The sequence below is a fragment of the Tursiops truncatus genome, chromosome 1 (genome assembly GCF_011762595.2).
Source record: "Tursiops truncatus isolate mTurTru1 chromosome 1, mTurTru1.mat.Y, whole genome shotgun sequence".
NCBI classification, from domain to species: Eukaryota; Metazoa; Chordata; class Mammalia; order Artiodactyla; family Delphinidae; genus Tursiops; species Tursiops truncatus.
The window spans coordinates 59,903,150-59,921,483 of NC_047034.1; the positions used below are offsets into that span (position 1 = coordinate 59,903,150).

Below are 18,334 nucleotides of genomic sequence, written 5' to 3' on the forward strand. Positions count from 1 at the left end.
CTATTATTCAACATAGTCTTGGAAGTTTTAGCCACAGCAATCAGAGAAGAAAAAAATAAATAAAAGGAATACAAATTGGATAAAAAGAAGTAAAACTGTCACTGCTTGCAAATGACATGATACTATACACAGAGAATCCTAAAGATGATACCAGAAAACTACTACAGCTAATCAATAAATTTGGTAGAGTAGCAGGATTCAAAATCAATGCACAGAAATCTCTTGCATTCCTATACAGGAATGATGAAAAATCTGAAACAGAAATTAAGGAAACACTCCCTACCAATGCAACAAAAAGAATAAAATACCTAGGAACAAATCTACCTAAGGAGACAAAAGAGCTGTATGCACAAAACTAGAAGACACTGATGAAAGAAATTAAAGAAGATACAAACAAATGGAGAGATATACCATGTTTTTGGATTGGAAGAATCAACATTGTGAAAATGACTATACTACCCAAAGCAATCTACAGATTCAATCCAATCCCTATCAAACTACCAATGGTATTTTTCACAGAACTAGAACAAAAAATTTCACAATTTGTATGGAAACACAAAAGACCCCAAATAGCCAAAGCAATCTTGAGAAAGAAAAATGGAGCTAGACGAATCAGGCTCCCTGACTTCAGACTACACTACAAAGCTACAGTAGTCAAGACAGCACGGTACTGGCACAAAAACAGAAATATAGATCAATGGAACAGGAATAGAAAGCCCAGAGATAAACCCACTCACATATGGTCACCTTATCTTTGATAAATGAGGCATGAATATAGAATGGAGAAAAGGCAGCCTCTTTACTAAGTGGTGCTGGGAAAAACCGGACAGCTACATGTAAAAGAATGAAATTAGAACTCTTCCTAACACCATACACAACAATAAACTCAAAATGGATTAAAGACCTAAATGTTAAGGCCAGACACTATAAAACTTTTAGAGGAAAACATAGGCAGAACACTCTATGATATAAATCACCCAAAGATCCTTTTTGACTCACCTCATAGAGAAATGGAAATAAATATAAAAATAAACAAATAGGACCTAAAGAAACTTAAAAGCTTTTACACAGCATAGGAAACCATAAATAAGATGAAAAGACAACCCTCAGAATGGGAGCAAATATTTGCAAATGAATCAACTGACAAAGGATTAATCTCCAAAATATACAAGCAGCTCATGCAGCTCAATATCAAAAGACAAACCACCCAATCCAACAATGGGCAGAAGACCTAAATAGACATTTCTCCAAAGAAGATATACAGATTGCCAACAAACACATGAGTGGATGCTCAACATCACTAATATTAGAGAAATGCAAATCAAAACTACAATGAGGTATCACCTCACACCAGTCAGAATGGCCATCATCAAAATAATCTACAAACAATAAATGCTGGAGAGGGTTTGGAGAAAAGGGAACCCTCTTGCACTGTTGGTGGGAATGTAAACTGATACAGCCACTATGGAGAACAGTACGGAGGTTCCTTAAAAAACTAAAAATAGAACTACCATATGACCCAGCAATCCCACTACTGGGCATATACCCTGAGAAAACCATCATTCAAAAAGAGTCATGTACCACAATATTCATTGCAGCTCTATTTACAATAGCCAGGACATGGAAGCAACCTAAGTGTCCATCGACAGATGAATGGCTAAAGATATGGCACATATATACAATAGAATATTACTCAGCCATAAAAAGAAATGAAATTGAGTTATCTGTAGTGAGGTGGATGGACATAGAGTCTGTCATACAGAGTGAAGCGAGTCAGAAAGTGAAAAGAAATACTGTATGCTAACACATATATATGGAATCTTAAAAAAAATGTTTCTGATGAACCTAGGGGCAGGACAGGAATAAAGATGCAGATATAGAGAATGGACTTGAGGACACGGGGAAGGGTAAGGGTAAGCTGGGATTAAATGAGAGAGTAGCATTGATATATATACACTACCAATTATAAAACAGATAGCTAGTGGGAAGCAGCTGCATAGCACAGGGAGATCAGCTCAGTGCTTTGTGACCACCTAGAGGGGTGGAATAGGGAGGTTGGGAGGGAGATACAAGAGGGAGGGGATATGGGGATATATGTATACATATAGCTGATTCACTTTGTTATACAACAGAAACTAATACAACATTGTAAAGCAATTATGCTCCAACAGAGATGTTAAAGGAAAAAAAAAAGTCTTTATCCTCCTGAGCAGATATATGCCCCTTCTCAAACATGATGACTGTTACTGAATGTTCTGACACTTACTTAAATTCTTATGGTTTTCGTGGGGATGGTGTTACGTCCATTCCTGTTTCTTCAAACAACACTGCACAGAAGTGTGTCTGCAGTATGTCTATATATGGGCTATGAAATCACAGGGGAGAAAGTAGAGACACAGCGAAACAGCTAGCTGCCATCCCAGTATACCTGTTTCTCTTTATAAAACTGCCAAGTATATAATATGAGAACAGCAGAGATAGTATTATAAATTTAAGAAATACAACCATCCTTCAACTTATTCTAGAATTTTTAAATGTTGACACTCTACCATATCAACTTCTGGGCTTTTTATTTATTTTTTTAAATAAAGCAACAAAATTATATACACATACAAAAGCCATACCTTTCACATCCCCCTCAGTTCTTGTTCTCCCCTTCCTAGAGACAACATCACCTTGAATGTGCTGGTATCCCTCATGCATTGCTTTATGGTGTATATGTGTTCAAAAAAATACATTGATAAAAGGAATCAACACAGAATGGAGAAATAAAACATGATGTAACTTGCAAAAAAACCCCAAACATTTGATCTCAATCTCCTTGTGTTTGTGGACCATTTTACCAAGGTAATGCCCCCTCCCCCTCCCCCTCCATGAGATCTTGAATTACATAAGAGTTTAATATATAAAAAGGAAGGTACTGAAAATCAGAGGAGTAGGAACTGGGTCTTGTTGTCCATTGAATTCCCAATGCAAAGCACTGGGCCTTGTACAGAGTAGGCATGCAAAAAATATTTGTAGTACAATTAGGGACGAATGAACAATTACTCAACAAATAATCATTTGATAAATTTTCATTGGCATATAGTTGATTTACAATGTTGTGTTAGTTTCAGGTATACAGCAAAGTGATTCATATATATATATATATATATATACACACACACATGGCTATTTGAAATTTGAAAAGAAAATCCATTCAGAGAGCCATCATCTCACAGTATACAATAACAGAAATTCCAGGTTAATTAATATTTTAAAGTAAAAAAAATTAAATCTTAAAAAAACTAGAAGAAAACATAGAACGTTGTTTATTTGATATAAAGAAGGATTTTCTAAGTTTAAGGCAGTGGATGGAATTACACAGGAAAAGATTGATTTGACTAATTAAAAAATTAAAAGCTTCTGTATTAAAAAAGGTGAAAGGTAAATTTGAAATAGTATTTGGAAAAATATTGTTGAGGTTTCAGGGGACTCATAATTAATATTCCTTTCTTTCCCTTTCAAGTTTGGAACCAGTTTAGTAGTAGACACAGAAATTAGACTGAGATCAAAATATCACATTATTGGTGATAAAAAATCGATTAGAGTCTACAGTTTAGATTTGAGGCGGTACCAGATTTCCTAATACTTTACCCAAAGAATAAAGTTGCTTGCCTTGTCACAGGCAGAACAGGATGGCTGCAGAACTCCCCAAGGGCAAAGCTTCTCTCGGTCAGTTTACTTCATGGCAGAGAGTAGGCAGATCAGAGAAAGAGAGATAGAGAGACAGACAGGCAGATGCGTTGAAAATATTCCGTTCCTTCTCTAACTCCTTATGAGTCAGATGAGTCAAGGGATGGAAAGAAGCCATGAGTGTTACTCCAGGGCAAGAATTTTTAACTGTTTGGCGCCATGGACCACATTCACAGTCTGGTGAAGGCTATGGACTCCCTCTTCAGAATAATATTTTAAATTCATTTAATAAAATACATAGAATTATAAAGGAAGCCAACTGTACTGAAATGAAATTATACAAATATTTAACAATTTTTGTGGTTAAGTAAAATACACCCTTCTTAATTACCCCATTACATATCATGACCTAACAGCAGACCTAAAAACTACTATAATTTTGGTGTGATAAATCATAATTTGATATATGCAATGTGATATAAAAATACCTATGATTTCTATTGGTGGCAAAGTCACAGGTACTGCTAACATTAGTTAAAGGAATCCTAATTTCAAGTAAGGGTTCATAAAAATAAAGATGTATTTTTTCCCATTCAAGTTCAAAAACAACACTCCCCCACCCTCTACTACTTCTATCGCCAAACCTGATAGACTTCAGATGAAGAATCCTTTCTCTAAGGAAGTGCCTTCGTCCTAACATGAGGTCAGGAACTTCAAAGTTCTCCCAAATATTAAACATATAAATGCCTCATACAAATTAACGGGAAAAGCCCCAAAAGACGGACAGGCCATGGGCATGATGAATAGATAGACGATGATAAAAAAAACTGAAGAAAAATTCAACTTCAAAACAGAGAAGCAGAAATTAAATTTTTTTGGCGTATTAAACCAGTCAGGTAAAAACATGCACCCACACAAACACTTACAAATTCTGCCGAATGGCACTGATATGACTATTCTCACTGCTGTTTGAATCGAAAATTGGTACAGTTATTTTGGAAAACAGATCTTAAATTATTCTTTTTTTTTTTTTTTTTTTGTGGTACGCGGGCCTCTCACTGTTGTGGCCTCTCCCATTGCAGAGCACAGACTCCGAACGCGCAGGCCCAGTGGCCATGACCCATGCGCCCAGTCGCTCCGCGGCATGTGGGATCCTCCCAGACCGGGGCACGAACCCGTGTCCTCTGCATCGGCAGGCGGACTCTCAACTACTGCGCCACCAGGGAAGCCCCAATTATTCACATTTTTGAATCAATAACTTATTAAATCAACTTGAATTATTGTCTTTTATAATGGCTAAACTCTTAAGGTTTTTCTCATAATACTGACTACCCAAATCTTAAAGGACCCACTGGGTCATGTATACCAACAGCTCCCGCCATCACTAATATTTCCCCAGTCCCAAAACCATATATGTAATAAACCCCACCACATTCCATTATATATGCTTAAACCTCAAAGGGGCTGGTTACTTATGCTGAACTCTCCTCTGAATCTGCTGAACTCTCAGAATATTCCTGGAGGAATGGCGAACTGCCCAGGAGAGCACGTATTTGGGTCCAACGGTTAATTTTATGTGTCAACTTGACTGGGCTAAGGGATGCCCAGATAGTGGGTAAAAAATCACTATTTCTGGGTGCATCTGTAAGGGTGTCTCTGGAAGAGATTAGCATTTGAATTAGTAATCAGTAGACTGAGTAAAGAAGATTATCCTCGTCAGAGCAGGTGGGCATCATCTAACACATTGAGGGCCTGAATAGGAAGAAAAGGCAGAGAAAGGGTGAATTCACCGTCTCTGCTTGAGCTGAGACATGCATCTTCTCCTGCCCTCAGATATGGATGTTCCTAATTCTCAGGCTTTCAGACTCAGATTGGGACTTGCTCCATTCTCAGGTCTTTGGAATCAGATGGAATTATACCACTTTTCTTGGTTCTACAGCTCGCAGACAGCAGATGACAGGACTTCTCAGCCTCCATAAACATGTGAGCCAATTGCTTTAATATATCTCCATATATATAATATATATTATATATCACATATGGTATATGGAGATTATTAAAGGAATTATATATTAAATATATTATATACGTATATACACACACAGCTCCTACTGGCTCTGTTTCCCTGGAGAACCTGACTCATTGGGCATGGACATTTGGGCACAATATTTAGTGGCCTATATTCAATTTTTGCTCAGATGGTTTTCTTTGTTCATATTTTTACTATTATCTTTGTTTTCCCTTTGGCCTTTCTACCATTAAGTCTTTTGCTTGATCTTGGCATCACTGTCCCATCCATTTAATAAGTATTTCTTGACAGCTTATTATGTGCCAAGAATTGTACTAGGTATTAGTGATTCAATGGTGAATAAAATAGACTTATTGCTGTCCTCGTAGAGTTTATAATCGATTGCTGGGTCAGCAAACTACAGTCCATGGGCCAAATTCAGCCTGTCATTTTTTGTACATTTTAAAATGTAATAAAAATCAAAAGAAGAATAAAGTTTTACCAAAACACACCACACTAATTTGTGCATTATTTATGGCTGCTTTTACACCGCAGCAGCAGAGTTGAGTAGTTGCAACAGATATCGTACGGCACAAACCTGAAATATTTACTATCTATCCCCTTACCGGAGAAGTTGGCAGATTCCTGAATAGTGGGATAGATAGAAAAGAAACACAGAATCAAATTATAAATAATCACAGATTGTGGCAAGTGATATGAAGGGGAAAATGAGGCCAAGATTGAGAATGTCAGGAGCACCTGTGTGGATGGGGTGGTCAGAGAATGCTTTCAGGTGCAAGTGACAGTGAAGCTGAGATGGGAAGGGTGAGAAGAGTCCAGCTATGCTAAGAGCAGGGGCAGTTCTGTTCCAGGCAGTGGAGAGGGGGTGGGTGATGGCAAAAGGACTGATACGGGAAAGATGTCAGCCTGTTTGAGGAGGTGAGACGCCTTCATGTCTGGAGAATAGTAAGAGGGGAGCCTGACACATAAGTACATGGGAAATCAGTGAAGAATTTTAAGCAAGGGAATGACATGGTTTGATTTGCATGTACCAAAGATCACTTCAGCTGCTCTGTGGAGAATGGATTGCAAGAGAAAAAGAAAAGAGAAGGAGAGAGTATTTAGAAAGGGAATGCTCTAGTCTTTCCTATAAGGCCCCCTCCCACACCTTTCTCCCATGAACATGTACTACGGTCAACTCCATAAACCAATCAAGGTGAGATGCTTCAGGATTCTGTAATGTTTTGCAATTCTTTTTTTGAAAGTCGGTGATCGAACTTTAGATGTGTAGAATAGCAACAACTGCTAAAAATTTCTGAAGAAGCGTGTGTTTTCTATCAGATTTTACTCTAATAAGAACTCACTGAGGAATATTTTCTTATGAAAACATAAGAGTTTTCAAATATGATGCAGTAGAATATAAACACTGTTATTAGAAACCGTAACTAGTGGTAGTCACTTTAATCTTCTGGCAAGCTGTATAACACTTCTCTGGAGTAGATACCCATACTGGGAAGGAAGGTGAGGCCAACACTGATAGCTAAACATCTGTGCACAAGAAGCGAACAGTAATCTGTGGTTGATGCAATCAGGGAGATGGAAAGAGTTTGGAGAAGGTAAGATAGAAGCTGAGAAACATGGCTGTGGAGACCAATGGGGAATTTCTGGAGGATTAGCCTGAGGACTTTTAAGAACTCTGGTATCTATTGTTTAATTGTGTTACATTTTGCAGTGCTGCCATTTTAAAACCTTCCTTTTTTTTTTTTTTTTTTTAAGACTTCAGTGAATATCTTATACAAGTGCATAGACTTGGGTTGGTGGTTTTCTGGAAGTAAATGGGGTGCTATCTCACAAAATATGAGATAGTATAGAGAAGCAATCACGTGTGTGGGGTGGTCGGGTGATCTATAAAATAAAATAGTTAGGTGAAAGCAGAAATTCAGAGTCAGATGGACTAGGAGAAAATTTAAGAAATATAAGAATTCTAAGAAAGACCAGGTGAGAAAACAAGTTTCTCACCAAAAGTAATAGGGATTTTTGAGGCCATTTTATTTGACAGTTTAAGGACATGTGGGTTACAAATCATGGCCTCTCATTAGTTCTATAATTTACATAAGGTCAGTAGTGTGTTCATTTCAGAGACTGGGAAGAGCAGCCAGAGAGCTTAAATAACATCCAAGGGCCCTGACATTCCCAGGGATAGAACCCCTGTTGTTCCTCTGGCCACTGGGGCCCTTGATAAAGCCCGTGCTTCTGGCTACTTGGTATATGAAAGCCAAGGTCAAAGAAAATCCAAAAAGAACAAAAGTAAATGTTTATGGAAAAACACAATCCAGCATTTATAGGAAGTATTTGCTTCCTTGTGTCTCTTGTCCTTTCTGAATTCTGGGTTTCCCTAAAAGAAACAGTTCTATTTTTAGGAACACACACACACACACACACACACACACACACACACACACACACTCACTCATAAGGGCCAGATTTTGCTGAGCCTTTTTCAGGAAGCATTTTCCCACCAATCTGTTTCTGGGTTTCACACACCAGCTCAGAGAGTGTGAAACACGATGTTTCCATAGTCTCTTCCAGTCAACTCGGTATCCAATAAAAAGACACAATTAAAAGGATAGTTTTGTAATTTAAGAAAGATGAGGTAATTTAGCATTGAGGATCCCAGTAGGAATCTGCCTAAATCTGCACAACATGAAGAATAATGAGGACTTTAGTCAATTCAGTCTCATGAAGAGCTTCTTTGATATGCTTTTTACTTTCCTAATCTTAGGACTGACTGACAGTGTCCTGGAGACAAGAGTGGGCCTCTTGTTACCCAAGAACCTAAGCAAATGACCTTAGCTATGAGGTATCTGGTGCAATGGTGTGGATGAACCTTCAGGATGTGAGTGGGACTCCAGGGTCTTCCCTGGAATGGCCAACAGGAGTTGAACTGCCTCACTTCCTCTCTACTATAAGTCCTACCAAAAAATTCTGGAAGAGCCCCTCTCTCTTTCCCACATGTCTTGGATGAAATCCTGACCTAGACTCCTAGTAGAGATAGGAGCAGGCCAGATAAGACGGCACAAAACCCTCCTTCCACAGACCCATAGAAATGGGAGTCAATACATGGATGAGAAGTTGTCTTGGCTTTCCTGACCCTGCTTCTCTCCATTTTTCCAGACTCAAAAGAATGTTCTTCTTCCTTCTCTCTCAGAATGCAAGAATGAATAAATAATTGTCTACAAAGCCTCTTGAGTTTCTTGAAGAAAAGTACTGTCTGAATATAAAAGTAAATGCGCTAGACAGCTATCAGAGCTCAAAGCAAGAAAGTTGCAGACTGGGAAGAAACTTGCAAAATATAACTTAACATGTCAAAGTCAAAATCTTGTACAAATAACTCGGTAGCATTTTTTTTTTGAGGTCAAGAGAATCTGCAGAGCCTGCCGTTCCCACTAAATAATAATCACCACCACCAATCCCTGTTTAGTGATTAATAGTTTGCAAAGCACTTTCAATACATGGCCCAATTTCTCATCAATGAGACATGCAAGTAAAACAGAAACATTGTGAGATAATATCTATTCTTACCACCAATTAAGATGAAGAGAACCTAAGACTCAGGAACAGTAAATTTTGCTCATTTCCTCAGTTGATAAGTGGTAGAATCAGCAACTGAATCCAGATCTTGTGGAGCCCAAATCCATGCCATTTCCACTATATGGGACCACTTCTCCAGAGAGTTAAATATCCCTTTCCCCTCCAACTTCCTGTCTTGTTATGAATAGTCCATTAAAAAATGATTCCTGACTTCTTCAGTGAGGAATCAGCACTTTAGATACCAGAACCAGCCTAGAGTGGCTCACCGGGTCAACAGAGAGCTACTTCTAAGGTGATTTAAGTCAGGTCCTTCAGATCCAAGATATTCCTTCCTCTCCAAGCTGTAAAGTTTAAATTCTAAGTCACCAAGTGAAATAAGTTCAAGTTCTAGATCACCAAGAAAAACTCTAGACAGCCCTTCTTTTCCACAACTACCCCTCAGATATATCGTGTTTAGCTATGATTTATTGCCCCTTCTTGTGCTAGACATGAGCACTTTACATAAGTCGCCTCAGCCACTCTTTCAGCATTTGTGTTTATGAGTGTTTTGGGCATATTTCTAATCGCTGCACATAAAGTAGTGAACAAAATGGTCAACCCTAACCCTACAAGGGGTGGGTGGGTGGCACAAACAATATGCAAAATAAACAAGTAATATGTCAGGGGGTTGGTAAGCTCTGTGGATATAAATTAAGTAATCAAGAGGGACAGAAGCGTCAGGGTTGGGTGGTACAGGGGTGGCAGTGGGATATTGCTGTTGGGATGTAGCTGGGTCTCTGATTTAAACAGCTCTCCCAAGGACACAGGAAAGCAAACCACATGGTTATCTGGGGACAGAAGTTTCCAGGGAGAGAGAAGAGAGTGCGAATGTCCTTGGGAAAGAATGCTGGGTGCCTTTGAAAAACATGTAGTAGAACAGTGTGACTGGAGCAGGGGGCGCAGGGGGGAGAAAGGTAGACTATAAGACAGGAAAGGCGTTGGGTGAGAGGTCCAGACAGCTTGGAGGCCATTGTCTGAACAGAGATTTCAGATGAATCTTCACAACAAATACGTTTACTGACCCCCCCCCCACCTTCTTATTTACTATTTTTTAAATCGAAGTATAGTTGATTTACAACGTTTCAGGTATATAGAGAAGAGATTCAGTTGTAATAAATATACATATAACTATTCTTTTTCAGATTCTTTTCCATTATAGGTTATTACAAGATATTGAATATAGTTCCCTGTGCTATACAGTAGGTTCTTGTTGTTTACCTGTTTTATGTACAGTAGTGTGTACCTGTTAATCCCAAATTCCCAATTTACCTCTCCCATCCCCTTTCCCTGATTTTAAAGTTAAAGACACTCAAAGAGAAATTTCGTAGTTACTCAGGGCTACTGCAGGGTGGTCAGGGGTTTAAATCCAGAATTTCTGATTCCAAAGTTTGCTTTCTGTTCTCCTTTTTCTCTATCCTGAGGGTCCTTTTGCTCCCATGTTCCTGAATATAGACTTTAGGCAAATAGTTGTGTCCACAACACATAAATTTTGATGCACATTTCTAAAGTGTAAACATTAAGAAAAATTCATACAGGACATTTTAATGAGAGGCAAATTACATTCTAAATTGTTGCATATATTAAGTTGGGATTTATAATCTAGGTAATCTAATGCTTTGTTTGTAACAAGGGGAAGAAAGGCAGAAGAGAGGAAGCTGTGGCTGCAAGTCTCAGAAACGTTGAGCACAAGGGCATACTGAACAATCAGAGATCAAAGAGGCCAGTGGAAATGCAGCCAGCGTGAAATGCCAGGCCAATCCCCTGAGGATGAGACAGAGATGCTCTGCACCTGTTATGTAGGAAATCTTCTGAAATGCACACAGTGAAAATGCTGTCCCATGCTTTGGTTTGAGTCCCTTTGACAATGACTACAAACTCTAGAAAATGTCAAATCTCTCTTTCCCATGTTATTTCAAAATTCCAGTAAATATGGTTGGTCATTCACATCGTACCACTAAAAGCAGTGCTCCTGTGATTATATTTTTTGATGAGCCCTAGGGCCCCTATGCAGACCCTCTGGAGCATATCTCATTTGGGGTCTGCTCATTCATGTCTTGACTTCCGAGCTGTGTGGGACCGTCCAGACCAGGTTCATCCTTCATGTCAGATACATGCATCCCTAGGTATGATCCCCTGTAGGTCCAGGCAAAGTCACCTGGTTTCATATGGAAACAGATGGATAGTAAACCTTACTGACCCACACAGGCAGGTTGGGTGTTTAGAAGACTGGAGCTCACTCCCTTCAAAGGAGCAACTTGATAAAAATCCTACTGCAGCATCGGCTCTCAGCAGTTCTGATGCTCTGAGGAATTCCAAGGTAGCTCAGGAATTCTATCAGAGCAGATGACTTACTGGAGGTTCTGTATGTCCTCATCCAGCTGTTCCCTGGCTTCCCGACAGCCATCATTCGCATGTGGAAACCAGGTAGAGTTCTGAGACCACACCCCTGGAGGAATCCCCTCACCAGCACAGATGGAGAAGGCAATGTAAGGCTGATGAAAACAGTTAAATGAGAGTTGGAGGAGGTCCAGGAAATAGAAAGGTATCATTCTGGTAGGGAGGGCAGGGTGCTGCTAAGGAATTCATCCAGACAGATCCTGAGAGACAGCCATGAAGTCTCGCTTGTGAAAAGGCTGACTGGACCTGTGGCTTCCTCTGTGGTATAATTTCAGAAATGCCAGGAAAAAAACATCATGTTTTCAGAACACCTTCTTGCTCCTGATTGTTGCTGCCTACAATTCCTTTCACTTATAAGCAGAGGAGTGAGTATAATTTGAGGTCAAAACCCAAAAAATCTAGGAACAGCAACATCTCAGTGTAAACTCACCTTAGTGTGCAACTGACCGACCCTTCGAGAGGAGGTTGAATGAGGAGTAGTGGAATGAGGTGATATTCGTTTTCTATTGCTGGAAAACAAATTAGATCAAACTTAGTAGCTTAAGACAACACACATTTATTATCTCACAGTTCTGTAGATCAAAAGTCTGGGCAGCTTGGCTGGGCTCTGCTCAGGGTTTCACAAGGCCAAGATCAAGGTGTTGGCGGAGCTGCAATCCTTACTGGAGGCTCTGGGGGAGGACCTACTTCCAGGACCTCTCAGGTTGTTGGCAGAATCCAGTTTTTTTAGTTATAGGACCAAGGTCCCCGTTTCCTTGTTGACTATAGGCCAATGTTCTCAGCTTCTAGAGGCCGCCTGCATTCCCTGGCTAATGGCTCCCTCTTCATCTTCAAAGTCACCAGTGCTGGTTGAGTCTTCATGTTCCACATCTGTCTCATCTCTCCTCTGCCCCATCTCTCCTGCATCTTCTTCCACTGCATCTCTCTGATTCCAACTGGAAAAATTCTTTGCTTTTAAGACTCAAGTGATTAAATTGGGCCCATCAGAAATTCAGGATAATCTCCCTGTCTTAAAGCCTATTACCTTAACTATATCTGCAGTCTCTTTTGCCCTATAAGTTAACATATTTACAGGAGCCAGGGATTAGAGTGTGGACATCTTTGGGAAGAGGGCCATTATTTGCTCTATCACAGAGGTGAAGGGGGACAGGTCAGGCTTTTTACACACATTATTTCTTTTAATCCTTACAATTACAATGAAGTACCAGAGGCTCAGAGATGTTAAGAAACTTAACCCAGGTAATATGGCTAAACCTTGGCAGTGTTAAAATCTGAATACAACTATGTCAACTCATAGACAAACAGACTGTTGGATACAGAAGGGGCCTTAGAAATTATCTAGACCGGAAATTGTTACCCTGGGTCTGTAGATTTGAAGTCCATGGGTCCATCAGGGAGTAAGAGAGCCAAGAGAAATTGAAAACAAGGAGGTATATATGTAAAAGCATGTTTTTGTTTTTGTTTGTTGTTTTGAAAGAAAGAGAGGGTTCATGGTTTTCATAAGGACCTCAGAGGACTCCTATACAAAAAAGGATTAAGAAGCACCAATCCTCATGCTTCATTAATTGAGTTTATTTAAACATCGCCAACAACCCATTTTGTTGTAGCTGTGAAGAACAGACATCTAGACTCAGGAGATTTCTTCTGCAGATCTCCTTACATCCATCAGCATCATTCAATTTCTATCCTAACATTCACTGAAAACAATGCAATCCTACAGGGTTATTTTAAAGGTTGGTGTAAAGCTGAAAAGATATTAGCATCTCACCTAGGGCTTCTCTATCATTGTTATTCATGAATATTCATAAACCCTGGAACACTGGAGATACTTTGATAGAGGAGGGAGGTATAAGAAAACGGAAAGCTGTGTGGTTGTGAAATTATATAGAATCTCTTTCAAAGGTCAGTAATTTTAACCTTCCTCTCAACCAAGCCTTTTTAGCTAATTTTCTTTGCTGTTCCTTTGGTGTTCTGTGCCAGCCTTCTGCACTTCATTCATTGCTTACCTTTTCCTACTCTGGATTTTGACACCCTCAAGGTCATGCCTACACTGTGCCAAGAACTGTGCTTAAATCCATGAAACCAAAGAGACACGTTTTCCATAGAGCTTACAGACTAATGTTTCAAGAAACGTTTTTCTTTTAACCTGAATATTAAACAGTCAATATACAAATATTGGTTATATTATTTCTACTGATAATAAAGAGATTGATTTAAATTGCTGACTAGAGATTTCAGCCATGATATTCATTCAACATAATGTTTTAACTAATTCAGCCAAAGAGCCAAAAGAATTATTAAAATAACATATTGACCACTGAAATAGAAACAGAGGGCCATTTTCTATATTTGTTCAATTATGGAAGCAGAGGGGAAAATATGAAAATGTTATGATCCTTATAAATGAATTTCAAGATAATATTACATACTAAGAGAATAACAAAGTAGATTTTCTTTGATTTTTCTTTTAATTGAGGCAGAATAAAATGGAAAATAGACAATAGAAGAAAATACCCTATGGTATATATAGGAAAGTAAGAAAAGGGACAGCAAATGAAAAGATACATTCAAATAAAATTATCAACCACTAGCTTTGCAGAGTGGAGACAAACAGAACTGTATGAGTTTAGACAAGTAACTTAAAAACTATGAGCTTCAGTTTTCTCATCTGTTGTCATGACAACAATAACTGTCTTTCTATATTTTTAAAGAGTAAATTTTAAAAATTAAATTATATTATGTATATTTATAAGTAATCACTATCTAAATAAGAATGCATATGCCATAGTAAAATACCTTGAAAACAGTAGAGTTTTAAAAGTGTTACTAGTGTTTGATTGTATTGTCTCTTTGTTTAAAACATCAGTGAAAAGAAAACTATGAAGGACCCAAGATGTATTATTGTTCTTAGAGGAAAAAACAAAGAACAAAAAAACCACTCAAGGCACCTGCAGTAAATGGTAGCACAGGAGGAACCAGACCATTTTTCAGTTTTATTGTGACTTTCTAATGGAGTCTTTGGCTTTGGGGATTTTAGCTAATCATTCAACTCATACTTGTGTCTACCACAATGATAAGGGTCTGGGTGTAAACATAGAAAACAAGTAAGTAACTTAAGGAGGTTGCAGGGGAGCATGGCTGTGGTTTGTCCTCACTTGATGTGCCTACGCTTTTGTGTGAGGTTTAAAGAATGCTATTAGAGCAGGAAGGCTGATGGAACTCAAAGGACAGACCTGCAACATTGCCTGCAGAGAACCTCCTCTTGCTATTGTCGCAGAGCCTGACAAATGTGAGAGCCCCTACTTCACACGTACCTATGAAAAGCAGTGACTGTGGTCCTCATTACCACTGCCTCAAGGAATAACTTCTCCGTGGCATAACTCTGCAGAAGGCTGTCTTGTTCCTAACAATATACTGGAGTCCTACCACGGAGTTTAGCATAGGATAGGTCTCGGTAAATATTTGTTGTATGAATATATGACTGAGCTTTTTTTTTGTGTGTGTGTGGTACGCAGGCCTCTCACTGTTGTGGCCTCTTGCGTTGCGGAGCACAGGCTCCGGACGCGCAGGCTCAGCGGCCATGGCTCACGGGCCCAGCCGCTCCGCAGCATGTGGGATCTTCCCGGACTGGGGCACGAACCCGGGTCCCCTGCATCGGCAGGCGGACTCTCAACCACTGCGCCACCAGGGAAGCCCATGACTGAGCTTTTATGTAACTATTTGGTTCAAATATATGGAAATAATGCCCAAACATCTAGCTAAGCTGCAAAATGCTCTATTTGTCAATATGGTGACATGGCAGAAGAGCTTTGCTGGCTGCACAGAATGAAACATCTACCATTATGGACTTCTATCAACATATTTTGTTCCTCAATTAAACCCTTTTCTATGGCCACAGGTTTCCCAAATAAAGAGCCTTTAGATGAGAGGAAGGGAAGGAAAGAGAGATGAAAAGACAGACAGGCTGGTACAACCGGATAAGTCATCACTACCACTATATAAATGATTTATACATCATGTATAAAAAGGAAGAGTTCAGCCCTTTTTTATTACAACTTATTTTGTTTTCCCTGTCATATTTTAACCCTAGGAAGGTCAGACAGATCTAGCTTCTGCAACTTGCCATCTTGAGCACTAGGGCAAGTGACTCTGGGCTTCAATTTCTTCATATGTAAGACGAGAATATTCAAGGATGATGGGGAAGGGGAAGAAACCAAGGAAAGGCAAGTTTTAGTTTGAAAGAAATTCTCTCTTTCACACACATAAACACACACAGAGCCTGTTTCTCGTTAGGACCTTTCGCACCCAGCATAGAGTTTAGTAGTGCTCAATAAATACTCCTTGAAGGTGCAAAAAAAAAATTCCACTCTCCATGATATTGTGTCATCACAGACCCTAATTTACACTAGAGAACACAGCAAACAGGGCAAGACCAAAGCCACTACCCAGTCATAAAGTTCAGAGCCCTCAAGAGGGGAAAGGAGTTTACCAGAGATTGCTATGGGTGGGCCAGGGCGGAGAGGCCAGCCCACCCAGGTAAAGCTCATTCCAGGGTCTACTGGCTTCCCAAGAAGCCTGGCAGGGGGCACTCCTCAGCAAGCATGCAGCCTAACACCATCCTTTCCCGCTGAGACTAGAGTGCCTTGTGGGATGGGGATTGTAAGAAATGTTTAGAGCAAGCCTGGCAAACTGGCAGTCCACCAGTCAGATGTAATTTTTATTTTGTTTTGGTTTGGTTTTGACTTTTTCATAGTGTTTTCCAAACGCGTGATTTCAAATGCTTTATTTTTGATGGAAGGGCGCAGGTGTGCCCCAGGTGACGCTGCCCCACCTCTTCCTAGTCTTCTTCCTGGCAGTTTCTCTAATTCACATAACCCCCAAATTTTGGGTTTATAACCTCTGCTTGGAAGGAAGCCATAGGGAACATTTAGCCTAATACTGTAGAGAAGATAATAAAAGTATTAATTATAGTAGCAAACATCCGGGTATGTGCTTACTCTGTGCCCGATTCTATCTTAAGGGTTTTATAGGCATGCATCATCTAACCTTTAGAGCAGGCTGAAGCCAACACTGTGGGGTTGTGTTCAGATCTCAGAACTTCAAATAACTGCAAGGGAGATCAGCTGACGTGTTCTATTTCCACATTCACTGGAGTGACAACTAAGCTTGAGGCTGCTACAGAGGTGGGCTAAGGGCTGAGGTGGGACAGTTGGGAGACAGGGCTTGGAATTGAAAGATTTCCAATGACCGGATAGCAGCATCAAACCCTTCTCTTACAGCTTCTTTCAGAAAACAAAAGATACCAGCTGAACTCTCGGGAGTGTTTTGAGAGGCAAGGCAAATGGCACATTTGAGAACTGAATTTGGCTCCATTTGTTCAAGGGAAGGTGGGTGGCTTCAGCTGCCTAGGAAACAGGCTTTGAATATGTGCTTCCTGGAATTCTTTATGCTTCTCTCCTGAAAGGGTTCCTAGTGTTCCTGATGAAGGATTCTTATTATTTGGCATTTGCAGGCAGCCTAGTTTTGGCAACATTCTGTTCAATTCTTTATGTTGGTGAGCTCTTATAAAGCCCCGTATCTCTTCAGAGCTAGGCCAGAATTCTCCCTTCTCCCTGCCTCTTTCTCCTTCCCTCTCTTTGCCTCACTCCCACCTGCCAAACTTGTGCATACTTTTATTTTATTTCCAATCTGAGAGCTGAAACTCTGGCACAGCTAGGTGAAGCTACACACAGAGCATCTGCTTCAGTGTTTCAGGCTGCTGCCTAGGAGAGTAAATAGCATATGCAAGGCAGGGGTGCTGTATTGGAAGTGAAACAAGCATCACCGTGAATGGCTGAACGTTGACCGTGACACAAAACCCATGAACAAAACCTCTAAGACCTTGCACTCGAAGAAGCAAAAACAAGCCTTGGCCTGTCCTTTCATGTCATCCAGATCTAAGGTGTAGAAAACAAAGGGAATGAGAGAAGAAGGTCTAGGAAGAACAGCTTCATTCTTCATTCATTCACTTGTATGTTCAGTAAATCTTCACTAAGCAAGTATTAGTTTCAGTATTGTTCACTTATGAGGATCTGAGTAATGGAGCGATACACTTCAGTTAAATGAGATAACGTACCGAAGGACCCAGTAAAGCACTGGGCACACAGTAGGCATTCTATACATATTAATGATAGCTAACATATTCTGGGCTTCCTACTTGCCAGGCACTATTCTAAGCATTTTATATGTAATAACATACTTAGTCATTGAAACGATCTTTTGGAATAAGTTACCCCAATATTACAGATAAAGTTAAATAACATGTCCAGTATCATTTACTTAACTCCTTTGTCTTACTTATATGTAGTGTACATCTCAGGAGCCCTGCCCTTCTCAGCAAAGATTAGCTGAGCACTTGACCAGACTAGGGAAGCAGAACTTCTTTAGGAAGTTTGGGACTATGTATCTTGTCGGGAAAGATGAGAAAGAGGAGATAGCTGTAATCCTAAGAGACTATTACAGCCTAGGAGTCTCACCATAATCCTATTGGTTCAGCATGCTGGTAGAGGACGGTAAGCCACAGTAAGTAGCAATAGGGGCAGAGACTAGGGATCCTGCCACTATTTTATCACACATACACATACA

The 18,334-nt window shown here is 39.8% G+C and overlaps 1 long non-coding RNA gene across 1 annotated transcript in view; it reads right to left on the bottom strand.

The window, feature by feature from the left end:
- The window catches only part of LOC141278656 (uncharacterized), a 160,543-nt gene that overhangs the window by 133,184 nt on the left and 9,025 nt on the right, over positions 1–18,334 (bottom strand). The window contains exon 2 of the long non-coding RNA XR_012331698.1: positions 12,141–12,219. This is a non-coding gene — a long non-coding RNA (uncharacterized lncRNA). The remainder of the gene's footprint in view (positions 1–12,140; positions 12,220–18,334) is intronic.